Here is a 13880-nt window from a genome sequence, read left to right as displayed (position 1 = left end):
GTGCTAGAGAAATTGGATATTCACAAGTAAAACAATGAAACTAGACCCCTACTCTACAACACTCACAAAAATTAACTCAAAATGAATTAAGGACTTAACTCAAATGAAACCAGGAAATTCCTAGAAAAAGAACTTCTTGACCCAGGAATTGGTAATGATCTTTCAGATATGATACCTAAAGCATAAGCAACAAAATAAAAAATAAACAAGTGTGACTAAATCAAACTAAAAAGCTTCTGCGCAACAAAAGAAACCATCAATAATGTTAAAAAAAGGAGACAACTTACAAAATGAGGAAAAATTGTAAACCGTGTATCTAATAAAGGGTATATATCCAAAATATACAAAGAACCCATTAGGGAGAAAAAAAATCAATCCAATTAAAATGGGCAAAAGTGGGGCTTCTGGGTGGCTCATTTGGTTAAGCATCCGACTTTAGCTCAGGTCATGATCTCACAGCTTGTGAGTTCGAGCCCCGCATCAGGCTCTGTGCTGACAGCTCAGAGCCTGGAGCCTGCTTCGGATTCTGTGTCTCCCTCTCTCTCTGCCCCTCCCCCACTCATTCTCTCTCTCTCTCTCTCTCTCTCTCTCTCTCTCTCTCAAAAATAAACAAACATTAAAATAATAAAATTGGGGCGCCTGGGTGGCTCAGTCGGTTGAGCGTCCGACTTCAGCTCAGGTCACGATCTCACAGCTTGTGAGTTTGAGCCCCGCGTCAGGCTCTGTGCTGACAGCTCAGAGCCTGGAGGCTGCTTCGGATTCTGTGTCTCCCTCTCTCTCTCTGCCCCTCCCACACTCATGCTCTGTCTCTCTGTCTCTCAAAAATGAATAAACATTAAAAAAAACTTATAAAAAATACATAAAACAAAAAGTAAAATGGGCAAAAGACCCAAATAGACAACTTTCCCAAAGAAGATATATGAATGGCCAACAGATACATAAAGAGATGCTCAACATCGCTAGTCATCAGGGAGAAGTAAATCAAACCCTCAATGAGATATCACCTCCCGCCCATTAGAGTGACCGTCATCAAAAAGGCAAGAGGCAACAAATGTTGGGTGGACGTGAAAAAACAGAACCCTCATGCACCATTGCTGGGGTTGTAAACTGGTAGAGCTGCTATTGGAAAACCGGATGGAGGACCTTCAAAAAATTAAAAATGGAACCACTACCTGATGCAGTAATTCCACTTCTGAGAATACACCCCAAGAAAATGAAAACACTAACTCAAAAAGACATCTGCACCCCCACATTCACAGCAGCATTATTTACAGGAGTTGAGACACAGAACAAACCTGAGTGTCCACTGATGGATGAGGGGATAAAGAAGATTACGCTGAGTGAAGTAAGTCAGCCAGAGAAAGACAACTACTGTCTGATCTCAAACAAAAACAAAAACAAACACCAACAACAACAAAAAACCCAAAAACCCCACAGGAAAAGAGATCAGACCTGTGATTTCCAGAGGCAAGGAGTGGCGGCAGAGGATCGGATAAAGATGGGTGCGCACTGGTCGCATAAGCTACCACATGCTGAGGATAAGCCAACTCTGCCCTGTGCTACACAGGGCAGTGGGTAAGAGGGCAAATCCTAAGAGTTTTCATCACAAGGGGAGTTCTTTTGGGTTCAGCTCCTTTTACTTAAAAAAAAAATTATATATATATATATATATATATATATATATATATATATGATGATGGATACAAACTAACTGACTAACTGTTTGGAGTACAAATTTCACAATCACCTAAGCCAAACCATCGTGCTGTATACCTTAAAGTTACACCACAAGTGTGTCAACTGTATCTCTATACAATTGGGTGGGGGGAGGTCTCCTGCTGTACGAAGACAACCCAGGGGTTGGGGCACCTGGGTGGCTTGGTCGGTTAAGCGTCCAACTTTGGCTCAGGTCATGATCTCACAGTCCGTGAGTTTGAGCCCCGTGTCGGGCTCTGTGCTGACTGCTCAGAGCCTGGAGCCTGCTTCCGATTCTGTGTCTCCCTCTCCCTCTCTCTGCCCTTCCCCCGCTCACGCTCTGTCTCTCTCAAAGATGAATAAACATAAAAAAAAAAAAAGAAGAAGAAGAAGACAACCCAGGGGCATCATTTCCAATAAGCACAAAAGAAATAAATAAATGTGCACAGAATAACCTAATTCTGGTACTTGGTCCATGTGGAAGAGGGGAAAGAGAAAAGTTACACATTGTTTAACAAAACTCACAAATCCTAGTTATTTATTTATTTTTAAAGATTTTTTTAAAAGTAATCTCTACACCAAATGTGGGGCTTGAACTTCACAGTCACACACTCTACCGACTGAGCCAGCCAGGCGCCCCAAGACACACCAATTTCTCACAGGGCATTATGTGCAGAATGGTCGGTGGTCCTGACATGAAACAGTATGTACAGAGAAGAGTCCACCTTGAGATGCATTTAAAGATAGATACAATTTTAGAAACTGAGCAACTTGCTACAAGCCTGAAAACATCAGAAAATACTCCCCAAAGACTTGAACGTACTTTGCCATGTGGTGAAGAGTAACATTTTTTTAATGTTTACTTACTTTTTTTTTTAATGTTTATTTATTTTTGAGACAGAGAGAGACAAAGCATGAATGGGGGAGGGGCAGAGAGAGAGGGAGACACAGAATCGGAAGCAGGCTCCAGGCTCTGAGCTGTCAGCACAGAGCCCGACGCCGGGCTCAAACCCACGAACCATGAGATCATGACCTGAGCTGAAGTCGGAGGCTCAATCAATTGGCTGAGCCACCCAGGTGCCCGAAGATGTTTCCTATTACTAATGTGTTCATAATAATCACATATTACTTAACTTTTTAAATGAAAAATACATACATACATGGAGTTCCCCAAATTGAGAGGGGAAAAAAAGGCCCTGAGGGTGTTGCTTCCAGTATCACACTTGACCCGTGTGATGGCTGTCTGGCTGCTGCGGAGCTGGGCAGTGGGTACCACCTTGCTAGCCAGTTCCCACCAAGGAGCCTACCATCAGCACCCCATCCCCTAGCCTCCGCTGGTGCCTAACTCTGAGCTGTGCACCCAGGAAGTGCACCCTAAGTGGGGGCTGTCAACAGACCGCAGCTCCTGTTTGTTGTTAACTGTATTTACCAGGCGTATGAACATTTTATTTCTCAACGTTTATTTATTTTTTGGGGGACAGAGAGAGACAGAGCATGAACGGGTGAGGGGCAGACAGAGAGGGAGACACAGAATCGGAAACAGGCTCCAGGCTCTGAGCCATCAGCCCGGAGCCCGACGCGGGGCTCAAACTCACGGACCGCGAGATCGTGACCTGGCTGAAGTCGGACGCTTAACCGACTGCGCCACCTGGGCGCCCCAATGTTTACTTACTTTTGAGGGAGGGACAGAATGAGAGAGAGAAAGAGAGAGAGAGAGAGAGAGAGAGAGAGAGAGAGAACGTAAGCAGGGGTGGGGGCAGAGAGAGAGGTGGACAGAGGATCTGAAGCAAACTTTGTGCTGAGAGCAGTGAGCCTGATGTGGGGCTCGAACTCATGAACCGCGAGCGCGGTCATGACCTGAGCCGAAGTCGGATGCTCAAGTGACGGAAACCCAGGTGCCCCAAGACTAGTATTTTAAATCATGTGTGTCTAAGTGTGGTTTAAGAGAACAAACGAGAGAGAGGGGAGACACGGTGCTGTGATGGCCAAGAGGGGCTGGCTGGGGTGGAATACTCCAGAAGTCACTCCCAACTCAGACACTCTAGGACGTAGGTCAGTAGAGCTTACCTGTTTACATGCAGGAGATATTCTCCCTCATGACCTTGGAAGAACACAGCAGGGCACACTCAGTCCTTTGCTTCCCTGCACCTGAGCAGCATATATCGTGAAGGGATAGAGAGGATGAAGTTCAGAGCCAGAAGGCCAAAGTTTGAGTTCTGCCTTGGCTGCTTCCACACTGTATGACCTTGAAAAAATAGCTGCACTGTGCCTCACTTCCCCACCTGTGAAACGGGGATACTGAGGCTATCCACCTCATAGAGTTATTGTGAGGATTTAGAGACTTAACATATTTATTATTTTTTTTGAGAGAGAGAAAATGTGAGCAGGGTAGAGGGACAGAGGGAGAGGGAGGGAGTGAAGGAGGAAGAGAAAGAGAGAGAGAGAGACAGAGAGGATCTCAAGCAGGCCCCCTGCTCAGTACATGGCCCGACATGGGGCTCAATCCCACAGCCCTGAGACCCATGACCTGAGATGAAACCAAGAGTTGGACACAACGGACTGAGCCACCCAGGCGGCCCATGAGTTAACATACTTAAGGGGCTCAGAACACTATCTGGCACCCAGTAAAGGTAAGTGCTTGATGGGGCACCTGGGTGGCTCAGTCGGTTAAGCGGCCGACTTCGGCTCAGGTCACGATCTCACGGTCCGTGAGTTCAAGCCCCGCGTCGGGCTCTGTGCTGACAGCTCAGAGCCTGGAGCCTGTTTCGGATTCTGTGTCTCCCTCTCTCTGCCCCTCCCCTGTTCATGCTCTGTCTCTCTCTGTCTCAAAAATAAACATTTAAAAAAAAAAAAAGGTAAGTGCTTGCTAATATTAAGTTTTTCCACCTGCAATTCTTCATACTGAGTCTGAGCCATCTCAACATGGGAAAAAACAAAACCAGAACAAAAAAAACCTTATTTCTCTAAACTGAATTGTGCAGTTTTATCAGGGAGCTTTGACGCTGCCTGTGGTCACACAGCAGTCAGGCTCTCTAGTATCAGATCTTGTCTGATCCAAAGAATCCAGCGTATGATCTAGCACATCTTTTATCACTTTATTCCTTGTATGTTTCATTGGTTTGCACAAGTTTTTTTTTATAAGAAGCTCTTGGCTGAAGGTCTTTGCATGGTGCACAGAGTACATTCATGTACACATTTGGCGTCAAATTTCTAACTGCCCCCCCCAATCCCACAGCAACTCGTGGGGCGTGCTGGAGGCACACTTTTCATCTGTACTTTTCAACAGTTTTCCCTAGTTTTATTGCCGAACACAGAACACCTGTCTAGTTTATTTCTATAATGCAAATGCTCTTTTAAGAGAACGCAAATAATCTTGTAGTTATTAACAACGGCTACTTATTTTAAAAAAAGGCGTTAGGTTCTTATTGTGACATTTCTATTCATTTAATGCAATGAAATGTGTTGACTAACAGTCCTTTGGGCAATGCCCATTTTACAGGCAAAAATATGAGGCACAAAGGGTTAGAGTCCTGCAGCTGTAAAGGATGAAGCTGGGCTTGGAACTTAAGCAGTCCATTTCAGAATCCATCCTTGTAATCAGTCTGAAAAGTGCTCTGCTTCTCCTTAATACAGTATAAAAGTAAGTGGAAAACAAGAGATGATTAAAGAGTGAGCTGCCGTTTCCGATGAGGTAGTCTTGGCAGAGTTCAACCCTGTTTTTTGTTTTTGTTTTCTTTTGTTTTGAATTTAATGTTTACTTATTTTGAGACACACACACACACACACACACACACACACACAAAGAATCCGAAGCGGGCTCCAGGCTCTGAGCTGTCAGCACAGGGCCTGACGTGGTGCTCGAACTCACGAACCCTGAGATCATGACCTGAGCTGAAGTCAGATGCTCAACTGACTGAGCCACGCAGGCACCCCTTAACTTAAATTCAAGTTAGCTGACATACAGAATTGTCATGGCTTATGGAGTAGGACACAGTCATTCGACTCTTACAAATGATACCCCAGCGCTCATCCCCAAAAGTGCCCTCCTTAATGCCCACCGCCCATTTAACCCGTAAAAATATGGAACGCATCATGAATTTGCACGTCATCCTTGCACAGGGGCCACGCTAATCTTCTCTGTATCTTTCTACGTTTAGTTTGTGTGATGCCAAAGTGAGCACTCAACCCTGTTTTTGCTGATGAAATGGTAGGAAACCCATTTAGGAGACCAGAGGCATGAGACAGCCTGAGCTGAGACGTCAGTTCCCACTGCATCAACTATACCCTGAGACCTAACACCACGTCCCTTCTCCAGTGCAGCTGCCCCCGGCGGGCACCCAGGCGGCTGAGCTCACGGCCCATCAAGATTATGTTTCCTGTATCACATCAACGCTAAGGGAGGACACCTGTGATGCATCCTGCCTTGACACTGAAACTAAACCCCTCAGCTGGGTAGTGACTGGCTTCTTTCTTTTGACTACCATGCCCGAGTGAGTAGAACCCACCTTAAAAGCCAAGGCACTAAAACAAAAAGCTTGATTCAATCAAGAGGCACGTTGACTTGAGAAAACTGAGCTAAGTCATACACAATGCAAAGAAACTTTAATGAGCTCAGTTCCAGATGAAGTCCTTAAGCCATGATAGGGTCCCCGGACTTCAAGCATGACGGAAAGCAAGTGACACAGCACAATTATTTCACCAAAGATGATGCTAAAAGTATTTAATATCCAGCATGGTAGAAATGAAACCCTATCAGAGCAGACACTGGCATTAAGCAGCCATCTGTTGGTAGCAGCACATACGAGCTGAACCTTCACTTTTGTCCATGACAGTAAAACATAAGTTTAGTACCCAGACAGGACAAGAAACAGTCAAGGTCAAAGGCAGAAATCACTGGCTGTGATTTTGTTTTTAATAAGAGGTTTTCCTCAAGTGAGCCCTTCCCAGATAAGATAGTTTCTCTGAGATTAGACTCCTCTTCTCTTCCTCCAGCTAAGCAGACATTTAGAGGATGGCATCTAACCAGCTGTGTGTGGGAAGAAATAACATCAGCAAAAGGGGCCAATGCTCCTACGTGCACAGCAACCCTGGGGGATCTAAGGAAGCAGGATGGGAGTGTGGATTCCAGGAACTGTCCAAAAACACCCCCAGGGGACAAAAGCTCTCGTGAATTGGTGGGAGGCTGGATGGGGGGATGTAGACTGGAGAGAGAGCACGTCCACGGGACAGATGTGGGCAAGCTTCACTTATAAACCCCTCTCCCCATCGCCTTAGGACAATTCCTTGACCTTTGCTGGCCATTGGGGTCAGTATGGAATGTCGGGAGAACAATAGACACCCCCAAGGGCAGGGAAGTGTCCAATATAGGTACCAACTGACTTTGACTTTGGGCTTTCAATCTTTCATACCTTCTTTACCCAAATCCTTGGGAGGCTGGTTAGTCAGAGCCTGGGGAGATGATCTCTGTTAAGTTACACTCCTCTCTGTGGTGGAAAGCCCTGGCCGGCATCCCCGCCATGTTGGCAGAAATGGAGTGAGCAGCTCTATGGCACCTGTGACTCTTGGACTGAGGCTCTCCTTCTCCCCACTCCTTAAACAGACTGGGTGACAAAGACTGAGCCTGCCTTTGATACTCCCCGCCACAGGACCTATCTGAGAAGCTGACGCTCTGAGGACAACACACGTTCATGGACCACTGAGGCAGAATTGTCAAACAGACCAAAAAGGTAAATTAAGCATGGCAAACAGATCTAAGAATTAAAAGCCCACCGTGAATCCGAACTTCCTATTTAGTGTCAAAACACAGGAGAGGATTGCAGATCCATTGCACAACCTGGAGAACCACCACCCGGGAACAAGGCCACCAGACCCCACCTGTCTATGAAATCCTGAGCCCAGTCCCTTCCAGCCTCCTTCAAACTTAAACACCAGGTGCCAGAAATGAGTCATATGGTTAAATGAGCATAAGTGGGAAGACATAATAAAATCAATCAGCGCTATGCCACAAAGCACTACAGTGTTCTTCCCAAATGTGAGACTGTTGAAGATTTTTTTTTTCCATCTCTAAAAAACCATTTTCTGAAAACACAATTTGCCATCTATCCCACACACAGGCTTTTAGAAACGCATTCTGAAATGGATAGAGATTCTGGGCAACCCAGCAACGTTGATCGCCTGTCTCATTCAGAAAGGAATGTTCTGTTTCATTTGGACTTTACTTTGAGGGACTTTTCCCCCCACTTTTCACACTGCTGGTAAAATCGATTGAAAAAAAAAAGCCCTCCAAATCTAGATTCTCCATTCTCTTTCCTCCTTTTCTTTCCAGCCATAACTTAATGCTTTGCTGGGGAAGGAAGTAGGAAGGCTGTATGTGGACGTTTCCAGCATCCTTCAGAAAGGAGTAATTTTTGACCAGGGACTTAGCTAACTATTAAATTAGTAACCTTTAACCGCTAATACATTATTTCAAACATTGAGTGAATATCTTTGGAGATGTACACTCAGTTTCCCTGTCTTAAATGACCCATTAGCATCAAACATGATTTTACATATTGTAATGACCCAGATCATTAGTAAAAACACCAGTCGTTATAATGAGCTCTAGACGAAACCACAGAAGTAAATGAATGAATAAGTTACGAAGGAGTGGTAGGGTCAATGGGGACCGACCCCAACAGCTATCACAAAAGGTTGTCTTTACACAGTCTGCAATATCATGGTGATTCTGATTTAATGTTTCTTCTAAGAGTCAGGTGCACAATGTCCTGGCTATACCCATAGCTGGCTTTCCGCACAATTGAAAGATCTGAATCAACCAACGGCTGGAGTTGTCTTCTTCAAAGCTAACTCCTGGAAAACCGTCCCTTTCTGTGATATCATTAAGTGTTGCCTAAACGGTTGGTATCATTCCAAAAGGTTAGCTATGATTTCTGCATTGCCAACAGTGGAGTACAATATCCTGTGACCTCCTGCATTTTCTAACTCGATTGTTCATACCTAAGTACGTGTTTAGGGGGAGGACCCTGGCACACAAGATTCTGGGACAGATTATCCACAGGTTACACATTTTTCCCTTTGAGAAATGATGAGCTTAGGCTCTCCAAGAAATAACTGTGACATCTTTGGAAGCTTTAAACTATTGTATTTCGGGACGCCTGGATGGCTCAGTCCATTAAGTATCCGACTCTTGATTTCGGCTCAGGTCATGATCCTGAGATAGAGCCCCATGTTGGGCTCTGTGCGGACAGCACGGAGCCCGCTTGGGATTCTCTCTCTCCTTCTCTCTGCGCCCCTCCTCCACTTGTGCTGACATGCTCGAGCTCGCTCTCTCTCAAAATAAATAAATAAGCTTAAAAAAATAAACTATCATATTCCTAGGTACCACATGCTGTATGGTACGTGAGCATGAAGCTTAGGCAATTCAAGACCCCTGAAAGATTCCTTCTTCTGCTGAAACCCAGAGGGACCTTCCTTCATGGGACTTACTCAGAGTGGAGAACAATGGGCAGGAATCTCAAAGAAGACCACTTTCATCCCTGCAAAGCTATGTGTAGGATACACTGTACAAAAGTAAGACTCAGAGAAACTATGCAGCCCCCTGACCGGCAGACCATTTCAGTCAACTATTCCTTGAAGTTCCCAAATAGCGTTCCAAGTGCTAAGAACATCCTAAGGAGAACCCAGCCTTCAGAAATACATCAACTCAATCAACTGGACTTGCTCGTGCAAATCTTTTGTCTTTTCAATTAAATTTGGCCCAGAGACATAGTCACACATGAAGCCTGGGGAAAGGTCTACTTTATCTCTTGTTCTCTCAAGAAATGCATAGTGGCTATTCTTACCGATGCTCCGATAGAGCCTTAGGCACTAGAGATACTAGTCAACTTTTGATGACGCACAAGGTGTACAAGAGGTTGTGTCCACCGCTCTTTCTGAGCCTTGCTAACATATAAGGAGATAAATAGTGGTTGGCTGGGGAGCAGACACTGCCAGGGCCCTGATCAAACCCTCACGCTCTTCATTCAGTGAAATTCCAGCAGCCAAGTTCTGCATTTCTTTGCTTGAGGATTTGCTCTGATCACAGCGGCAGCTGGAAAAGCCACAGAATTAACGCCCCCTGGAAGCAGCACTGCTCAGTGACAGAGAAAAGTTGGTTGTAAACACCTTGTCTCAGCCCTCAAGTGGGAGAACTGTAGGGCTCAGTTTCCCAGAATTCCCCAAGGGAAAAGCTCCAGCTACACATGGCGGTAACTCGCTTGTCAACACACCCTCTCTGACCCCTTCTCTACCGAGTCTCACGGTGACTCCCTTCCCAAATAAACCTCCAGTCCTTTTCTCAAGGTCTGCGTCTGGTGGTACCAGACAAAAGTACTTCATTAACACAACCTTTGGCTGGCCTTTCCAGATCTTCATCAGATTTCCATTTAAGTCTGTACCAATTTGACTTTTGTCCACTGGACTTTTTTTCCCCCTTTTTTGGAGAAAGAGAGAGAGAGGAGAGAGAGCATGCTCACACATGAGCTCTGGGGAGGTGGCGGGGCCAGAGTGGGAGAGAGAATCCTAAGCAGGCTCCACTCTCAACATGGAACCCAACACGGGGCTTGATCCCACGATGCTGGGATCGTGACCTGAGCCAAAATGAAAAGTTGGACCCTCAACCAACTGGGCCGCCCAGGCACCCCTGTCCACTGACCTCTTCTAAAGGAAACCTGAAGTTCCTAGGGTTACCCCTCGCTCTGCTCTACTGTTCACATACAGACACAGAGACCAGCAGTGCAGCTGGAAACAGATCAGCTGAGGTGATCATGTTCAGCAGTCTCAGAGAGTAAGATGATGCATATATGAGCACTCAGGAAACAGTTACGTACGGATGAAATAAATGTATCTTATGCATGTGTGTATATGATACGATCTAATGATATGCATATCGTTACTGTTACTGTCTCTAAAAACTAAGCAACATTGTACCTTCTCTAAGAAAAAAAGTAGTTCATTAAAAGCATAAATGTAAGGACAGTAGAGAAAATTTGTTTTAGTGAAAAATATTTCAGAGATGTACAAAGTAGGAGGCTACAAAGCATAGTGAACATACTTCAAGTCTGATGTATGATTATGAGCTAGGGTTTCATCTTTGCTGTAACAGTTAATTCTAGTATCTCCAATCATTCATTTAAATGTTCTATGCCTCAATTTCCTTTCCCTTAATTTTTTTGATGTTTATTTTTTAAAGAGAGGGAGAGATAGAGGGAGAGAGCATTTTTATTTATTTTTTTTAATTTTTTTTTAACGTTTATTTTATTTTTGAGACAGAGAGAGACAGAGCATGAACGGGGGAGGGTCAGAGAGAGAGGGAGACACAGAATCCGAAGCAGGCTCCGGGCTCTGAGCCATCAGCACAGAGCCCGACGTGGGGCTCGAACTCACGGACCGTGAGATCGTGACCTGAGCCGAAGTCGGCCGCTCAACCGACTGAGCCACCCAGGCGCCCCTATTTTTTTTTAATATTTATTCACTTTTGAGAGACCGAGAGAGAGAGAGCAAGTGGGGGAGGGGTAGAGAGAAAGGGAGACACAGAATCTGAAGCAGGCTCCAGGCTCTGAGCTGTCAGCAGAGACCCCAACACAGGGCTCGAAACCATGAACCGTGATCACGACCTGAGCCAAAGTCAGACGCTCAGCCAACTGAGCCACCCAGGCACCCCTCAATTTCCTTTCCTTTAAGGTGACATGTTAGGTTCAGCATTTTCCAAGGGTCCTTCCTACTCCTGACTTTCACTGTGCTTTCTGAGAGCATGGGGGCTTCCACGTGAAGTGGAAATGCCTGTGACCAACAGCTGGATTGGACAAAGACAACAGCAAATAGTGATTTGCATCCAGTGGGAATGTGCCTATAAACAACCAAACAGAAGACTCCAGACACTGGGCTCTACTTAGCTCAGTTTAGAGGATGCTCCATTCTGTTCTTTCCTTGTCTCTCTCCTTTTTTGCTGAGCACTTTTTTTTCTGTGTGTGTGTGTGTGTGTGTGTGTGTGTGTGTGTGTGTGTGTTTTAAAAGCTTATTTACTTATTTTGTGAGAGAGAGAGAGAGAGAGACAGAGAGAGGGGGAATCCCAAGCAGGCTCCACACTGTGAGCGCAGAGCCTGATGCAGGACTCAAACTCATGAACTGTGAGATCATGACCTGAGCCGAAATCAGGAGTTGGTCGCTCAACCGAATGAGCCACCCAGGGGCCCCTGTGTGTGTGTGTGTGTGTGTGTGTGTGTGTGTGTGTGTGTTTCAAGTGAAGCAGTTGATTCACCCAACATTAATACTGTCCTGAAGGTTGCTGGGCTCTCTCTCTTTCCAGATCCTCCCCATAGCTAGAAAAAGGGGTCAGCATACCTTTATGTATCGACTCAAGATTGCCAACAATTCTGGACATGTTGACCCAAGAATCTATCCATTTATGCAATCATGCCATCACCTTTTTTTTTTTTCTTTTAGTGTTTGTTTATTTTTGAGATAGAGACAGAGCATGAGTGGGGGAGGGGCAGAGAGAGGGAGACGCAGAATCTGAAGCAGGCTCCAGGCTCTGAGCTGTCAGCACAGAACCCAATGCGGGGCTCGAACCTGTCAACTGCAAGGTCATGACCTGAGCCAAAGTCAGATGCTCAACCAACTGAGCCACCCAGGGACCCCAAACAATATGCCATCACCTTGTTAACCATCAATTGATCATACTCCTGAGAGTTATTCAGTTTTCTCCTTATTCAAGATATTCTGTCTTGGTCCACAGTCATGCCATTGGTGCTGTGATACCATGAAAACTCTCATTTACGATTCTTGCACCTACTTTAGCTCAACAATCTCCTTCTTTATATCTGCCACCCAAGAAGCCAGCAATGCCTTAAAACTCAAAGTCTGTGACTCAAATTTCTCTTCCTCCTACATCTTCATCATTAAAACTTCACTCGGAGACTTAAAATTACCCCCTTTGACCACAACCATCTGTTCTTCTATTCATTCCATTCCAACAAATAAACTTATCCTTGAGTGGGTCTTTCTCATGCAAGAGTCATGAAATTGTTTCTGTACTGACAGGTATCTTCTAAAGTGAATCCAAACATCCATTCATCCATTCATTTCTTCACTTGTTTAATAAAAACTGTCAAACATCTACTAGGTGCCAGATGGGATGGTAAACCCAAAGATGAATGAAATCGTGTCTACAGCTTCAAGGAGTTCATTGCTAATGTAGGAGACTGAGAGAAAAAAAATAAGCAACGTAAAGGGGCATCAGTGGTATAGAAGGGAAGCTAATAAAATACTGTGCAGAGAGAGGAAGAAGCAACCAATTTCAGTCTGGGGTGTTGCTGATACAAACTGTGGTGTTGGATAAGTTCAGGAAGCCCTGGTTATCAGAGTTAAGTTTCTACAACACCAAAATAAGAATAACATACTTATTATGTTAGAGAGGGAGAAATCAGGTTGAGTGCTTATAACTATTTTATGATTATAGAGACAGTTTATTAGTATCTACTGAAACATTAAAAAAATTTTTTTAAGTTTATTTATTTGAGAGAGAGAGAGAGAGAGAGAGAGAGAAAGAGATTAGGGAGGGGCAGAGAGAGAGGGAGACACAGAATCCAAAGCAGGCTCCAGGCTCCCAGCTGTCAGCACAGAGCCCAATGCAGAGCCTGAACCCACAAACTGTGAGATCATGACCTGAGCCAAAGTCGGACGCCCAACCGACTGAGCCACCCAGGTGCCCCCACTGAAACATTTTAAAATAAAATATTATGCTGTGTGATTTGGAAAACTAATTTTTTTCCAAATCTGTCCAAATAATCCTTTGAACACAAGCCAAAAATAGAAGTTCCAAACCACTTTTTTGTTTGTTTGTTTGTTTGTACATTTGGAATGAATGATTTGAAAAAGAATGAGAATTCTGGCTCTTTAGAAGCTTTCAGGGCTTCATTTTTTTTTAATGTAAATGAACAAGATATCGTAAAATTGCTTTTCAGAAATAACTAAGAAAAATACCAACGACTGGAGCACCTGGGTGTTTCAGCTGGTTAAGTGTCCGACTCTTGATGTCAGCTCAGGTCATGATCTGATGGTCACGAGATCGAGCCCCACGTTGGGTTCTGTGTGCTGACAGCACAGAGCCTATTTGGGGATTCTCTTTTTCCCTCTCTCTCTGCCCC

At 44.8% G+C, this 13880-nt stretch overlaps 1 protein-coding gene and 1 non-coding gene across 7 annotated transcripts in view; both read right to left on the bottom strand.

The window, feature by feature from the left end:
- The window catches only part of RYR2 (ryanodine receptor 2), a 767906-nt gene that overhangs the window by 348794 nt on the left and 405232 nt on the right, over positions 1 to 13880 (bottom strand). The window lies entirely within an intron of this gene.
- Positions 5770 to 5876, bottom strand: LOC115527817. Its single transcript, XR_003973054.1, has one exon. It is a non-coding gene; the product is annotated as a U6 spliceosomal RNA (small nuclear RNA).

Source organism: Lynx canadensis, chromosome D2, assembly GCF_007474595.2.
Source record: "Lynx canadensis isolate LIC74 chromosome D2, mLynCan4.pri.v2, whole genome shotgun sequence".
In the NCBI taxonomy this organism is placed as follows: domain Eukaryota; kingdom Metazoa; phylum Chordata; class Mammalia; order Carnivora; family Felidae; genus Lynx; species Lynx canadensis.
The sequence above is the reverse complement of the archived record's forward strand: the minus strand, read 5'-3'. Positions and strand labels throughout refer to the sequence as shown.